This window comes from Triticum aestivum, chromosome 2B, assembly GCF_018294505.1.
Source record: "Triticum aestivum cultivar Chinese Spring chromosome 2B, IWGSC CS RefSeq v2.1, whole genome shotgun sequence".
Lineage (NCBI taxonomy): Eukaryota > Viridiplantae > Streptophyta > Magnoliopsida > Poales > Poaceae > Triticum > Triticum aestivum.
This window is the reverse complement of record NC_057798.1, coordinates 116,726,222-116,741,167: the sequence shown is the minus strand read 5'-3', so window position 1 is coordinate 116,741,167 and position 14,946 is coordinate 116,726,222. Positions and strand designations below refer to the sequence as shown.

At 41.0% G+C, this 14,946-nt stretch overlaps 1 pseudogene; it reads left to right on the top strand.

The window, feature by feature from the left end:
• The window catches only part of LOC123039069 (uncharacterized), a 1,346-nt pseudogene extending 932 nt beyond the window's left edge, over positions 1–414 (top strand).
• The last annotated feature ends 14,532 nt before the right edge of the window (positions 415–14,946 follow it).

Genomic DNA, 14,946 nt, shown 5'->3' with positions numbered 1-14,946 from the left:
GCGCGCGCGCTCGACCCGGCCGCGCGTCTCCCCTCGCTGCCCTCCTTCAAGCGCGTCAAGGCCGCCTTCGCCGCCGCCTCCCTCCTCCGCCTCGCCCCGACCCTCCTCCTCCTCCCCGCCGCCGCCGCCTCCCCCTCCTCCTCCTCCTCCTCCCCCACCGCCCTCTTCGCGCTCGCGCTGCTCAAGTCCGGCTACAAGCTCTCCAAGAACTCCGCCAAGGTCGTCGAGGGCTTCCTCGGCCTGTAGGTCCACAAGGGCTTCCGCAACGGCGTCGACGCGCTCGGGGTCGTCGTCAAGGTCGCCGTCATCGCCTCCGAGGTCGTCGTCTGGGTCGCCGTCATCGCCTCCGAGGTCGCCGTCGCCGCGAGCGTGCTGGGCCTCGCCGAGGACTGGATTGCTTTTAAAAAAAACTAGGGACCCAATTGCTTTTTTAGCCTGCTTATGTGTGGGCCAACTCTGTCAGAAACGCACTTAAAAGAGCCAAATCGGGCTCTTTTCAGACTTGGTAGTTTTTTGCCACGGTTTAGGAAAAAAGTGGTAGTTTTTCGCACAAAATCGTAAAGTGGTAGTTTTTCGTCACGGTTCCGTGAATTGTGGTAGTTTTTGGTTAAATACTCCGTGGAGGGAGAAGAAGAGGGGCTCGAGGACGGAGAGGATTGGCCCCGAGCGTGCTAGGTTTTCGGGAGGGGATTGGTCCTGACTGTCGTCGAGGATTGGTCCTGGCCAATCGGGAACAACCCACATTCAGCCAATCATTGACCTGGGCTCCAGGAAACCCTCCCTCTGCTGGATGGCCCCCATTGGCTCATGACCCCACCCGTCATTCTCTCTTGACACAGTCTTAAACGTGAAAAACAGTGGACGGTTGACCAGCCGCCAGCAGCCAAAAAATCACTGTTGTAATTCAATCGAGCGGTCAAAAACGTTGGGCGCGAGCGATGCCTCCAGTTACGCGGGTATTCTAGCGAGGTTTATAGGTTAGACAAGATACAAGTTGGCTAAGCAGGGGTTCCTCCCGTGCAATTCCAGCGCTGGGCCGGTGACGTTGCTCCCTGGTCCATTTTTGCCACGTTCCCTTCACCACTTAACAAGAGTCTTCAGTTTCAAAAAAAAGGAAAAACTTAACTAGAGTCTTCTTGAAGCCTTTTTGACCGCTTGCTCTTCCTCGGCAGGTATTTGTCCGTTGCGTAACCGAACCAAAAGGAGCAGTAGCAAATCTCGGGGGAGCTCCTGTTCGGCGCTGCAGGCGCTGGCTAGCGATACTGGCGCTCGCACGCCTGGCGTAGTGGGCCGGCCCAGGAAACGCAGTGAAGAGCGCGGATAGCAAAAAGTGTGATAGACCAGGGATTTGAACACCCACCGCCCGCTGAGACCTCCTCGACAGCGCCTTAAGCGCCACTTGGAGCAAGCGGCGCCCACGCAGGCGCCTTCATGGGCCGGCCCATAATAAGATCGCTCCCTCGCTTCGTTTCCTTTCAGCTTCTGTTCGTTCGCTCGATCAAATCAGCTCGTTTTTTTTTCTTTATTGTTTTGTTTGTTCAGGAAAAAAACGGCCTCCGGTTCTTGAATTCAAAAAGGTACAGAAATTTGTAAAAAGTTCATTGATTCAGAAAATTGAAAATTTTAAAAACAGTTCAACGAATAGGAAAAAATGTCATCAAGTTTAAAAATAGTTCTTTGAATTTGAAAAAACTAGTTCATGAAGTTTGAAAAGTTTCACCGGATTTGAAAAAATATTCACCAAGATTCAAAAAAGTTCATTGAAATTCAAAAATGTTCATTGAAATTCAAAAAAGTTCATCGAAATTCAAAATCGTTCATCAAATAAAAGTTCACCGAATTTGAAAAAAGTTCATCAAAGTTGAATAAAGTTAATCGAATTTTAGAAAAAGTTCATAGAGTTTACAAATTAGAAAGTTCACGAAAAAAGTTCATTGAATTTTAAAAAACGTTCATTGAAATTCAAAAAAGTTCATTGAATAAAAGTTCACCGAATTTGAAAAAAGTTCATCACATTTGAAAAAAGTTAATTGAACTACAAAAAAAGTTCATCGAGTTTACGAATTAGGAAGTTCACGAAAAAAGTTCATTGAATTTTAAAAAACGTTTATCGAGGTTTTTGAATAAAAAGTTCAGTGTTTTTTTAAATCATGCATTTTGGGAAAAGGAATACGAAAAAGGAAACGGGGAAATAGAAATAAAAGAAAAAGAAAGGTAGATACAATAAAAGAAAAAGGATCTCACGAATCAGAGCAAGGTAGTTGCGAAGTTGGCTAGCGCAGCTAAGCTAAAAGGCAGAGCGCGCGAGTTCGAGTGTCACCGACCGCAGTTTTTTGCAGTTCTGAAACAGAATAATATGGATAAATGGGCCGGCCCATCGCGCAGGGTTTGGCCCGCTTGTAGCCAAACCTTCGAACACAACCACTATGCCGTACTTCCTTAGCTGAATCTAAGGACAAACAAACCTTATTTCATACCCAGCCTATTATGCGTATTATTTTATGATAAAATAAAAAATGGATGCACCATATAAAAACGTGAATTTTAAGAAAGTGTATCAAACTGAAAAAGGTGCGTACAAACTGAAGTAAATCGTGGACTTGAGAAAAAATCACGAATTTGAAAAAAGTTCACAAATTAGGATAAAGTACATGAATTTTTGAAAAAAAAGTTCACAGATTTTCAACAAAAAGTTCATCATTTTTTGAAAAAAAATCATCAAATTTGAAAAATAGTTCACTGATTTTGAAAAAAGTTCAGTGATTTTGAAGAAAGTTCATTGATTTAGAAAAAAGTTCATAAAAATGAAAAAAAAATCATCGATTTGGAAAAAGTTAACCGAAATTGGAAAAAAGTTCATCGAATTTGAAAAAATGTTCATCAATTTAATAAAAAGTTCATCAAAATCTTTGCAGTTCTGAAACAGAATAATATGGATAAATGGGCCGGCCCATCGCGCAGGGTTTGGCCCGCTTGTAGCCAAACCTTCGAACACAACCACTATGCCGTACTTCCTTAGCTGAACTATCTAAGGACAAACAAACCTTATTTCATACCCAGCCTATTATGCGTATTATTTTATGATAAAATAAAAAATGGATGCACCATATAAAAACGTGAATTTTAAGAAAGTGTATCAAACTGAAAAAGGTGTGTACAAACTGAAGTAAATCGTGGACTTGAGAAAAAATCACGAATTTGAAAAAAGTTCACAAATTAGGATAAAGTACATGAATTTTTGAAAAAAAAGTTCACAGATTTTCAACAAAAAGTTCATCGTTTTTTGAAAAAAAATCATCAAATTTGAAAAATAGTTCACTGATTTTGAAAAAAGTTCGGTGATTTTGAAGAAAGTTCATTGATTTAGAAAAAAGTTCATAAAAATGAAAAAAAAATCATCGATTTGGAAAAAGTTAATCGAAATTGGAAAAAAGTTCATCGAATTTGAAAAAATGTTCATCAATTTAATAAAAAGTTCATCAAAATTGAAAAATAGTTCATCAAATTTGAAAATAAGTTCACAAATTTTTAAAAAGTTTGTCCACTTTAACAAAAAAGTATGCGAACCTGGAAGAATAAAAAAGAAGAAAAAGAAGGAAAGAAAAGAGGAAAGATGAAAAGAATGGAAATATGAAATTTGTCATGTGAGGTCTGGTGGCGGGGTGATTGGTGCATTGTAGCTCGCGGGAGGAGATCACCTGTTCAACTCGCAATGCGTACTTCTTTTTCGTTTTGAAAAACAGGAAATCTTAGATGGGCCGGCCCAGCTCCCAGCACTGCAGGCGCCAGTTTGCAAAATGAGCTATAACTGGCGCCTGCAGCGCCAAATAGGAAACGCCCAAATCTCGCACCAAACCATCCTTCCGCTTCACTGCCGCTGCCGCCTGGCCGCGACTGGCCCAGTGGCGGAGCTACAAATAGAAAGGTGGGCGGGCCGGGCTGAAGTTGATGCTAAATCTTGTCGCTGCCTTTATAGTACTCTGTACTTTATGGGCTGGGCCTATGTATAGTTTTATGATTTTTATAAAAATGTGGGTGGGCCATGGCCATTCGGCCATAACCTAGCTCCGCCAGTGGACTGGCCGCCTGTCATGCCTCCGTCGTAGCCCCATCCCCCCTACTTCTCTCCCCCAGCTCCTCTCTATATGCATATCCACCTCTGCTCTGGCGGATGATGGCAGTTACGGAATATCCTATCGGGGTTCCGCACACCTATCGACGGAGCGCTCGCAGGTGGACCGGCCTGTTACACGTTCCAACCATAACGATTCTAGGAACCTTCTATGAATGTTCCTAGGCGGGTTTTTTCCGGTTTAAGGAACATTGTAGAAGGTTCCTGAACCGGTTTTTCTTTTCTATTTATTTTTATTTTTACATTTTATTTTATTTCCTTTTCGTTTTTCTCTATCTTTTTCTGTTTCATTTTTTCTATCTTCTTGCTCTCTTTTTTTATTTTTTTCTATTTTGAACGAATGTTTCAGAAATTTTCTAAAAATTGAAATTGTCATATTTTGTTCGTTTTTTCAAAAAATGATTATGTTTTCAAGTTTTTGTTCAGAAATTTCATAAAAGTTTAGAATTTCAAAAGTTGTTCGCTTATTTTCAAATAATGTTCAAATTTTGCAAAATTCTTCAACTTTTTAAATTTGTTCACAAACCAAAAAATGTTCGGTTTTAAGAAATATGTTCCTGTTTTCAAAATTTGTTAAAATGTTCAAAATGCATTCAAGTTTCAAAATTTGTACAAAATTTAAAAAATGTTCGCATTCTAAAATGTTGTTCACGTATTAGATATTGCTTAGGAATTTTCAAATATGTTACCATTTTAAAAAATTGTTCACAAAATTTGAAAACTGTTCCCATTTTCAAAATTTGTTCGCAAATTCAGAAAACTTTTACGTTTTTCAATTGTGTTCACACGTTCAAAAAAATCTCGGATTTTTAGAAAATGTTCATGTTTTCCAAAATTTACTCACAAATTTTCAGAAAATGTTGCCATTTTCCAATATTTTTGCTAATACAAAAAATATTTGGGATTTTAAAATTATATCCGATTCAAAAAGAAATTCTATTTGAAAAGTTGTACACTATTTCAAATTTTACTCGCAAATTTATAAAATCCTTGCATTTTCAATAAATATTTTGGAAAAAAACTCGTGCTTTACAAATAAAATGAATTTTTAAAAAATGTTTCCATTTTCAATTTTTTATTCACATATATAAAAAATCTTCAGCATTTTCAAATTGTTCACAGGTTCAAAATTTTATTTTTCATTTCAAAACTTGTACCTGTTTTCAAAATTTGTTCGCCAATTTTAAAAATTATTCGTGTTTTCCAAAAATGCTGCAGAATTGGAGAATTTGTACACATTTTACAAAATATGTTTCCATTTTCAATTTTTGTTCGCGTGTACAAAAAATCTTCAAGATTTTAAATTGTTCTCAGATTCAAAATATTTTTCTGCATTTCAAAGATTGCACCCATTTTCATATGTTGTTCACCAATTAAAAAATGGTGGCCTTTTCATTATGTTCTGGAAGTTGCAAAATTATTATGTTTTACAAAAACTAGCAAGATGCTCGTTCATTGCACGGAACATCAAGATGCATTATTTTTTATAAAACACCTATTGTGATTGACCCATACAGGAGAAATCCCATGTGTAAAAACTAATGGTATCTTGAGAATTTCATCGGGAAAATGGTATCTCGGGAATTTCATCGAGAAAATGATATCTCGAGAAAGACGAGAGATAAGGTGAGGAGGAGTGGGCGCGTGATGGTGACTGGTGGTCGGACTGGGCGAAGGCATGGGGATGGACGGCGCCGGCAAGCAGCAACGGTCACCATGCCAGATTGTTTCAGAGACTTCTTTTTTTAATTGCTCAGCAATGAGGTTGTGGAAGATAAGGATGAACGAGGCAAGGCCTTATCTGTAAATGCGATGAGAGGTGCGGGTATTTTTGTAAAATTGTCATAGTTTGTTTTCTATCCGTCAGATATAGATCGAACGGTCTATAATACAAGATGGCAGGCACACCATCATCACCAACTCGGTTTTTTATATTTTACAAAAAAAGTTCGGGAAATTTTAAAATATTTGTGTTATAGAAAATTGTTTATATTTCAAACGATGTAAACAATTTCAAGTTTTTTTTACAATTTCAAAAAATGTTCGGAAATTTATAATTTCTTTGCAGTTCCAAAAGATGTTCGAAAATTAAAATTTTGGTTCACGTTTGCCAAAAAGTATTCGTAATTTCAAAAAAGTGTTTACATTTTTACGCAATGCTCAATTTATGCCGCTGTTTTTAGTTCATTTGAATTCGGGCCACACATTTGTCATGAAGGCTTAGTAGATGGTGTGGTTAGCACGACGCGTTCACAAACTAGTGGTCTGTAGTTCTAATTCCACATGGGCGCTCTTTTCTTTTTACCCATTTTTGTCCCGACTGCTTGAGTGAGTTCAATGGGCCGGCCCTGTCGCGCACAGCTTGTGCGAAAGAACGTCCTTTTGACGCAAAATGCGTCACATAGGTGCTCCCGTGGTCCGACGCCGCGTCTACTGCCATCATTATTGAACTACTGTATGTTTTTGATTCCATAGGTACATTATTTGTAGCTCCTAACTTAGGCTAAAAGATTTTTTTTTCTGTCTGTAATCGGAGCAAGCACGTATGAGTGCAGCAACTCTAGAGGTGGGCAGCAAATGTCGCGTCCATACACGGCCAGATACGGCCCCATCAAACTACAACACCTATGCATTGTGTAACTCATCGAAATCCTGGAAAATGAGGACAAACTAACATTTTTTTCCTAAAATGATAGAATCTATTGTAAAAGTTCATCGAAAGTACAAAGCATCTCAAACATAATAAAAATTATATTAAAATTTTGAGACTATCGAACGACCATTATTGCCGCCAAAATGAGTCGCCGATGCACCGATGTCGTCGCTTCCCTGCCGGAGTCGACTTGACATTGTAGACAGTTCGAAAGTCTTCATGCACGTGCCAAAGGACCAACACCTTGGAGCCACAGTCGCCACCGTTGAATCTTGACATAGATCTGAAGCAGCTAACATCAAATCTCACCACATGACGAGAAACCCAACCTCACCGCCCCAAGAAGACGACATGAATCTACGTCGGAGCTCTACCGATTACACCCAGACGTACGAACTCGAGGAGGATCGGAGTCTGGAAGGCAAACTCAAAGAAGAAGTGTCATCATCCACCCGAGCGTCGCAACTGCGAGGGCTAAAAAACCAAACCTAAACTACAAACCGGAGCGAATGCATCAGGATTCCTCTTCCCGCCATCGACCGACAGAGCAACAGGCAGAGAGAGGCTAATCCATAGGATTGTTGCTCGAGAGTTCGCTCTAGCTGTCTAGGGTTAGAGAAAAAAAATTCTTATTGAGTACTCCCTCTGTCCATAAATATTCGTCGAAGAAACGAATAAAAGTGGATGTGTACTACAATATGTCTAGATATATCAATTTCTTCGATAAATATTTCTGGAGCAGACGACTCAAATAAGGATGGAGCAGAATCTGAACAAAAGGGTACAACGCGAAAAGAAGAACAAAATATGCCGCAGGAAGCAGAAGGAGAACAATAAAAGAACAACACTGGACATGACATATCTTCCAACATCGAAGCAGGCAAGACAATAGAAAAATAATTGCTATCTTGTGATCTTTGTGACTTGGAATTATTTACATTAAATTCAAAATCATCGCAGGCACAATGGAGAAAGGGGGCAAAGATAGCGATTCCGTCAACAAAGACATCGATGACCTGTACAACGTTGTATGCAAGCCATGGACAAAGAGGGAAATGTAAGTTCATGCAACTAACACAGAAAACATTTTTACACACGATCATTTTGACTGTATCATGTGTGAACTAAAACATTTTTCTAAATATACTTTGCAGGGATCAATTTTTCATTACAACGAACAAGTTTGATGTAAATCTAGGCCATGTCTCCGAAAGCTTCAAGGTCGGTAAATCAGTACGCACTGAAGCAATCGAGCCCATGCTAACAATCTTGAGAAAACAACTCAATGACATACGGAGAAAGATTCTGTCGTTAAGCAGCACTGTAAGTAAATATCACGGCAAAAGAATCACGTTTAAAACAATATATATGACTTTATAAATAGATAAACTTCCCCTATAGCTGAACTGACAAATTCCCTTTGTATATCTGTGACGAAACAAACATCACTCAATAAGGGAAGCCGACGACGAAGATCCAATGTGCTACAAAAATAATGATCAACAACACATTACAAAAAAGTTACTACCTGCAAGGCTCAGATCGTTTTTCAACATGCAAGAAGAAGAAAAACTGCAAGATTATAACATGGTAAGGAGATTAGCTGTTTCAAAAACAAAACACAAATTGCGTATATGTTATGCAAAATGTCTTTTTATTTTATGTTTCTAAATATAAGCAGATTTCCAAATGTTTTCTTTTTATTTTGTGTTTTGCAGTTCCTTCTACCATGTTCGTTGTGCGGGTTTGAGCAAGACGAAACTATAAGTCATTACTTCACCATCACAGTTAACATGCAAAAACAGCGCTTTGAACTCCTTGACTCTTCAACTGCATACAGGCACAATAGAATTCTTTAAAAATGTATTAATGAAAATCTAGAAACACATAAGCACAGAGCTACAACTTTCAAAAAAAAGCATCGACCATTTCAAAAAGGTCAAACTGCAGGTGCCACTTCAACAGAACACATGTGTCGAATGAGCACATTTCTGACCTTCTGCTCTAGTCTAGTACTAGTTTGCTTAATCATCAATTTTAGCTTCAAGGGAGTAATATTCGTCATTTACGGTAGCGCTAAATTGCGCGAGCGCGCATAATTCCTTATCATACGCGCAGGTCCTAATTAGGCAGGCCGCTCTAACCTCCTCATCCGCTCATGAACGAAGGTAAAATTCATAGAAGAAACAGTAATGCTTTACTGGTTCATGTATGTCCTGCTTACAACCGTCGCTAATTTTGACAGTAAAATTGGTTGATGAAATGGTAATGCTTTACCACTTTGGATGAACTAGCGTTCAGTCTGTAGCATCGTAAACCTATGAAACATGGTAATATATGTAATATTTACTACAAGTGCCTTCCTCTTGTAATCATGTAGTAACACATTACTATGTAATGATGGTAATTGTGAAACCGTGTAGTGATGGTAACTGTGTTACCATGTAGTAACCGGTTACTACGTATCATTATCTAATTTACGATGGGCTTGGAGCACACTACAGGCTGCCCAGTTATTTTATTCGTTACGACATTACCACGATTAATTATGATCCAATAAGTGGCTCTTGCCAAGGGAGACTCATGAGCGGAGGAGGGAGGTTGGGTTAGACTGCGCGCTCGCACCAGTGGGTGGCCGGAGAGTACGTTAAACTTATCATACGCCCAGGCTCAGTTTAGCGAACATATATATATATCGTTACTAGCAACCATATGTGGACAGTCAATGCAAGTAATGTTGTTACTATTCCGTGCAGACTCAGTACAAGTTGGTTGGTATTAGCTACCATGAGGTAGGTAGTAATGACATTACTACATATTTTTACCTTTGTTACTATCGATTTAAGGAGGTATGTAGTAATGGCGTTACTAGATTTTTCTCTGTTACCAACGATTTACTGTTAGGGTAGATAGTAATGACATTACTACATTTTTGCCCTTTTTTACGATCGATTTACCACATGGATGTAGTAATGGAATTACCATGTTACACTAGTAGAAAACAGGGCTTTCGTCCAGGCCAGTTTAGCCCATTAGTCCCGGTTCAATCCAGAACCGGGACCAATGGAGCTATTTGCCCCGGTTCGTGAGCCCAGGGGGACGGCCGGGCCACGTGGGCCATTGGTCCCGGTTCGTCCGAACCTTTTGGTCCCGGTTGGTGGGACGAACCGGGACCAATGGTCCTGGCTCCTGGCCCACCACTATTGGTCCTGGTTGGTGGCATTAACCGGGACCAAAGGGTTACCTGTAGTCCCGGTTCATGCCACCAACCGGGACCAATGGTTCTGCCTATATATAGCCCCTCGCGCAAGAGCAGAGCACACTGCTCTGTTTTTTCTGGCCGAGGGGGAGAAGGCTTGGTGGTGCTCTAGCTCACCTCCTATGCACACAAGGTGTTCGATGGTATGCCCGAGCCACACTACTTAAGGTTTCTCCTCTCCAAGCTCGACCGCCAAGCTCCATTTTCCTCAATATTTATCTAGGTTTAGCGCTCTGTCACGCCCCGTCCCCGTCTTCACCGCCGTCGATCACCCGCGCCGATCTCATCGCCGGCACCACCGTGGTGAGCCTCTTGTTCTTATCTTCTTTCTGAAAGGAAAAATGTTATTACTTGTTTGTTTAGATAGATACTTGTATTATTTTCTTACTTTTATTATTGCATCTTATATAGTGCGCCGATGGTTTTGGTATCCGCCCCCGTCGGCCCTCGTCATGTCTATGATTCGGATGTGATATATATTATCTTTTCATAACTATTGGTTCATTTATTGTTTATGAAAATTATGCCGACCAACGTGACCTAGATTTTATTTATCTAGGAGGTTGTTGAACCGGAAATTCCAACCGACCCTATTGTCGAGAGGTTAAATTTAGTTGAAGAAGAAAACAATTTCTTGAAGGAAAAAATAAAAAAACTTAAGGAGGAGAAGATGATATTGGAGTTGCATGTTGCGGATGTCATCGATGATCACAAGATCAAGATGGATGCAATGCGCTTGAAGATGAGAAAGATTAGAAAATATGCCATTCATACCGAGGCTTGGTATCATTATGCCGTTGGATCAGTTGTTACCTTGGTTGCGATTATGATCGCATTTGTTTTCGCATTGAAATGTTTTACATAGTTTCAATGTATGGTTTAATTAATTTAGATGCTCTGCAGAGCTTTATGTTGTTAGATGAGAACTATGTATCTACTTTGGTTTTTATGTGATGATGAACTTCTATTAATTTGGTCACTTAATTATCTATTCATGATGTTCTGTAATGATTTTTGACACACTTAATTATATATAATGCACGTAGATGAACCGGCAATGGATGTACGGTGACAGACACACCTCCGAGTGTATTAAGGGCGTGCATGATTTTCTCGAAGTGGCTGAGGCAAACAAGCAGAATGGTTTTATGTGTTGTTCATGCCCTATATGTGGGAATACAAAGTCTTACTCTGACCGGAAAATCCTTCACACCCACCTGCTTTACAAGGGTTTTATGCCACACTATAATGTTTGGACGAGGCACGGAGAAATAGGGGTTATGATGGAAGACGGCGAGGAAGAAGAGTACGATGACAACTATGTGCCCCCTGAATACGGTGATGCTACTGAACATCAAGATGCACCAGACGATGTGCACGATGGTGCTGCAACGGGCGAAGCTGCTGAAGATCAAGAGGAACCAGACGATGTGCCCGATGATGATGATCTCCGCCGGGTCATTGTCGATGCAAGGACACAATGCGAAAGTCAAAAGGAGAAGCTGAAGTTCGATCGCATGTTAGAGGATCACAAAAAGGGGTTGTACCCCAATTGCGAAGATGGCAACACAAAGCTCGGTACCGTACTCGAATTGCTGCAGTGGAAGGCAGAGAATGCCGTGCCTGATAAAGGATTTGAGAAGCTACTAAAAATAATGAAGAAGAAGCTTCCAAAGGATAACGAATTGCCCGACAGTACATACGCAGCAAAGAAGGTCGTATGCCCTCTAGGATTGGAGGTTGAGAAGATACATGCATGCCCTAATGACTGCATCCTCTACCGCGGTGCCTACAAGGATCTGAACGCATGCCCGGTATGCGGTGCATTGCGGTATAAGATCAGACGAGATGACCCTGGTGATGTTGACGGCGAGCCTCCCAGGAAGAGGGTTCCTGCGAAGATGATGTGGTATGCTCCTATAATACCACGGTTGAAACGTCTGTTCAGAAACGGAGAGCATGCCAAGTTGATGCGATGGCACAGTGAGGACCGTAAGAAAGACGGGAAGTTGAGAGCACCCGCTGACGGGTCGCAGTGGAGAAAAATTGAGAGAAAGTACTGGGATGAGTTTGCAAAGGACCCAAGGAACGTATGGTTTGCTTTAAGCGCGGATGGCATTAATCCTTTCGGGGAGCAGAGCAGCAATCACAGCACCTGGCCCGTGACTCTATGTATGTATAACCTTCCTCCTTGGATGTGCATGAAGCGGAAGTTCATTATGATGCCAGTTCTCATCCAAGGCCCTAAGCAACCCGGCAACGACATTGATGTGTACCTAAGGCCATTAGTTGAAGAACTTTTACAGCTGTGGAATGGAAACGGTGTATGTACGTGGGATGAGCACAAACAGGAGGAATTTAACCTAAAGGCGTTGCTGTTCGTGACCATCAATGATTGGCCCGCTCTCAGTAACCTTTCAGGACAGACAAACAAGGGATACCACGCATGCACGCACTGTTTACTTGACACCGATAGTATATACCTGGCAAGCTGCAGGAAGAATGTGTACCTGGGCCATCGTCGATTTCTTCCGACCAACCATCAATGTCAAAAGAAAGGCAAGCATTTCAAAGGCGAGGCAGATCACCGGAAGAAGCCCGCCATGCGTACCGGTGATCACGTACTTGCTATGGTCAATGATTTACACGTAATCTTTGGAAAGGGTCCCGGCGGACTAGCTGTTCTGAATGACGCTGAGAATCACGCACCCATGTGGAAGAAGAAATCTATATTTTTGGACCTACCCTACTGGAAATACCTAGAGGTCCGCTCTTCGATCGACGTGATGCACGTGACGAAGAACCTTTGCGTGAACCTGCTAGGCTTCTTGGGCGTGTATGGGAAGACAAAAGATACACCTGAGGCACGAGAGGACCTGCAACGCTTGCACGAAAAAGAGGGCATGCCTCCGAAGCAGTATAAAGGTCCTGCCAGCTACGCTCTTACGAAAGAAGAGAAAGAAATATTCTTTCAATGCCTGCTCAGTATGAAGGTCCCGACTGGCTTCACGTCGAATATAAAGGGAATAATAAATATGCCAGAGAAAAAGTTTCAGAACCTAAAGTCTCATGACTGCCACGTGATTATGACGCAACTGCTTCCGGTTGCATTGAGGGGGCTTCTACCGGAAAACGTCCGACTAGCCATTGTGAAGCTATGTGCATTCCTCAATGCAATATCTCAGAAGGTGATCGATCCAGAAATCGTACCAACGCTAAGGAGTGATGTGGCGCAATGTCTTGTCAGTTTCGAGCTGGTGTTCCCACCATCCTTCTTCAATATCATGACGCACGTCCTAGTTCATCTAGTCGACGAGATTGTCATTCTGGGACCCGTATTTCTACACAATATGTACCCCTTTGAGAGGTTCATGGGAGTCCTAAAGAAATATGTTCGTAACCGCGCTAGGCCAGAAGGAAGCATCTCCATGGGCCATCAAACAGAGGATGTCATCGGGTTTTGTGTTGACTTCATTCCTGGCCTTAAGAAGATAGGTCTCCCTAAATCGCGGTATGAGGGGAGACTGACTGGAAAAGGCACGCTTGGAAGGGACTCAATAATATGCAGGGACGGATATTCTTGGTCTCAAGCACACTATACAGTTCTACAGAACTCTACCTTGGTGACCCCGTATGTCGACGAACACAAGAACAGTCTGCGCTCCAAACACCCGGAGCAGTGCGACGACTGGATTACATGTGAACACATCAGGACTTTCAGCAGTTGGTTGGAAACACGTCTCAGAGGTGACAGCACTATTTGTGATGAGCTGTACTTGTTGTCCAGGGGACCATCTTCGACTGTAATGATTTGGAAAAGATACGAGATAAATGGGAATACATTTTACACGATTGACCAAGATGAAAAGAGCACCAACCAAAATAGCGGTGTCCGCTTTGATGCAGCAACCGACAATGGAAATGACACATATTATGGTTACATAGCAGACATATGGGAACTTGACTACGGAATAGATTTTAAGGTACCTTTGTTTAAGTGCAAGTGGGTCAATCTGTCAGGAGGCGGGGTACAGGTAGACCCACAGTACGGAATGACCACAGTGGATCTGAAAAATCTTGGGTACACTGACGAACCGTTCGTCCTAGCCAATGATGTGGCACATGTTATCTATGTGAAGGACATGTCTACCAGACCGAGGAAAAGAAAAGATAAGGAAGCGAATACATCATACAATGAGCCAAAGTGCCACATAGTTCTTTCAGGAAAAAGGGACATCCTGGGAGTGGAGGGCAAGACAGACATGTCTGAAGAGTATGAAAAGTTTCATGAAATTCCCCCCTTCAAAGTCAAGGCTGACCCAAGCATCCTGATAAACGATGAAGATTATCCATGGTTACGGCGCAATAAGCAAACGACACAAGCGAAGAAAAAGTGAAGACTTTCTCCCGCAACTATTATGATGATAACATGCCAACTTTGTAACAGACGAGTATGATACCATTGTCCGTTTTGTACATGCACATGCTATGCCAACTTTTTCAGAGTTCATTTGAAAACTATGAATTTTAAAACCTCGCCAACCGAAGGGCGCTCGCACCGGTTTATAAATAAAGCAACAAAAAAAACAAAAAAAGAGTTTCCAAATTTGAAAACTAATGGCACTAACAGAAAGTTTATAATTTTTCTAAAACTAAAAGCAAAAAAGAATTAAAAAATAAAGCAAAAAACAACAAAAAATAAATAATGCAGAAAACAGAACAAAAAACTAAAAAAATAGCAACAATAAGTATTTTGTTGTAAGTAGAAACAAAATAAAATAAATAAAGCAACAAAGGAAACAAAAAAAGAGTTTTCAGATTTGAAAACTAATGGCACTAACAGAAAGTTTATAATTTTTCTAAAACTGAAAGCAAAAAGAATTAAAAAATAAAGCAAAAAAC